Source organism: Babylonia areolata, chromosome 27 (genome assembly GCF_041734735.1).
Source record: "Babylonia areolata isolate BAREFJ2019XMU chromosome 27, ASM4173473v1, whole genome shotgun sequence".
Taxonomy (NCBI): Eukaryota; Metazoa; Mollusca; class Gastropoda; order Neogastropoda; family Buccinidae; genus Babylonia; species Babylonia areolata.
This window is the reverse complement of record NC_134902.1, coordinates 34,070,505-34,073,004: the sequence shown is the minus strand read 5'-3', so window position 1 is coordinate 34,073,004 and position 2,500 is coordinate 34,070,505. Positions and strand designations below refer to the sequence as shown.

At 36.2% G+C, this 2,500-nt stretch overlaps 1 protein-coding gene across 1 annotated transcript in view; it reads right to left on the bottom strand.

The window, feature by feature from the left end:
* LOC143301281 (uncharacterized) overlaps positions 1–2,500 on the bottom strand; it is a 33,852-nt gene that overhangs the window by 8,762 nt on the left and 22,590 nt on the right. The window lies entirely within an intron of this gene.

The following is a 2,500-nucleotide window of genomic DNA, read 5'->3' as shown; positions in this document are numbered from 1 at the left end:
TAGGTGTCGAAAACCTGACCATTTTTCCAAGACGTGAAAATTCCAATTGCTCTCAACTGCTGCATGACAAACGATTTCTTTACCATTGATAGTTGGATATGCCACTGTATACATATCACAAAACTAACATGCAATTAGTCATACGCTTCTTCCATCGCAAAAGGATCAGTTGCTAAAGTGAAGACTGGCTTTTAGCGTGTCGCCACCTGAGGGAACAGGTCAATTTTTGTCTTTGAAAGAAACAAGCTGCATCCAGTCGAAGTACTACCCCAGCCGCATAATAAATAATAGAAATATGATAACTAACATTATGTATGACGGTCTGCGAGTTTTAGTTTTTTTTCCAATATATCTTTCGGATCTTTCTTTACTCTCTTCATTTATATCTATACGAACTGGCAATGCTTAAATGTTGTCACAGCTGTGGTTAGCGGTGTCAGTAACATTCCAAATCAGGTGGTTATAAAAAAAGAATGTGAATCCAAGATTATATTATATGAGAAACATAAAAGGGAAGTTAATGTTTCAAGTACTCTTGGTACTATTCTTTTAATAATCAGCGTTCGGCTTGGTGCTACTAGTGCCAGTCTATTTTGAAGCGTCATAGCCGCTCCAACATTACTTGGAACCGAGGCTGTTGCTGGGAACCGCGGTCCTGAATCTCATTCGCAAGAGCATACCTATAAATCGAAAATTGCGAAATAAAGCAAAGAAACTTAGATTCGTATGACTGCTGAATACAAGTTAAGGACAATAAATATTCTTTATTCTAAACCGTTACTAGACGATGAAATAACGAATAAAATGTTCAAATCCTTATTACATCCTAAGTTGATAAATGCTTACAATGAAATCGGAGAAATGATATCTAAAACTGAAATTAAGACGTGATACAAGCCGGCCATTAGGACAGATTTTAAAAAAAAATTAAAAAAAAACAAAAACAGGCCGACACATTTCCCACGCATCGATTTGTTGTACGAAACACCTCTGAGCCTCTCCACACTTTCGCCTTGCCGGTGGAGAGAGATTCCCATATGGGGTGTGACGAATCCTATGGTAGCCCACACAGATGAGCTCTCTCACGACCTGATCGATAATAATAATAATAAGAAGAATGATAATGATAATAATGGTATTTATATAGCGCTGAATCTTGTGCACAGACGAATCAAAGTGCTTTCGCACCAGTCATTCTCACGCACGCATAACCCTAAAACTGGAGAAACTGAAGACAAGGAAGAGGCAGGGAAGGGTGGCTATTTTGGGAAGAGGTGGGTTTCAAGGCCAGACTTGAAAGAGCTGAGTGTGGAGACTTGACGAAGCGAAAGAGGAAGTTCATTCCAATTGCAAGGTCCAGAGACAGAGAAAGAACGGCGGCCAACAGTCGAGAGTTTGAATCTGGGTATGCGTAAATGGAGTGCATCCGAAGCTGATCGCAGTGAGCGAGATGGAGTGAAGAGGTGAAGGCAGCCACAGAGATAGGAAGGGGCTGATTTGTGAATGCATCTATAACATAGAAAGGTCTCTGAAAGGTCAGCATGGCGGATATTTGGGGTCAAAAATCAAAGTGGAACAGTAACGGCAATCTATATTATCATTCTCGATTGTGACGATAACGATGACTGTCTAGCTTTTTGATTGTGATGATAGCGATGACTGACTAGTTGGTTTTTGTTGTTGTTGTTTTTATTGTGATGATAACGATGACTGACTAGCTTTTTTATTGTGATAACGATGACTGACTAGTTTTTTGATTGTGATGATAACGATGACTGACTAGCTTTTTGATTGTGATGATAACGATGACTGACTTTTTTTTTTTTATTGTGATGATAACAATGACTAGCTTTTTGATTTTGATGATAACGATGACTGACTAGCTTTTGATTGTGATAGTAATGACTGACTAGTTTTTTTTATTGTGATGATAACGATGACTGACTAGTTTTTTTATTGTGATGATAACGATGATGATAACGATGACTGACTAGTTTTTTTTATTGTGATGATAACGATGATGATAACGATGACTGAGTAGTTTTTTTATTGTGATGATAACGATGATGATAACGATGACTGACTAGTTGTTGTTGTTTTTTTTTATTGTGATGATAACAATGACTGACTAGTTTTTTGATTGTGATGATAACGATGACTGACTAGTTGTTGTTGTTTTTTTTATTGTGATGATAACAATGACTGACTTTTTTTTTTTTATTGTGATGATAACAATGACTGACTTTTTTTTTTATTGTGATGATAACAATGACTGACTTTTTTTTTTATTGTGATGATAACAATGACTGACTTTTTTTTTTTTATTGTGATGATAACAATGACTGACTTTTTTTTTTATTGTGATGATAACAATGACTGACTTTTTTTTTTATTGTGATGATAACAATGACTAGCTTTTTGATTGTGATGATAACGATGACTAGCTTTTTGATTGTGATGATAACGATGACTGACTAGCTTTTGATTGTGATAGTAATGA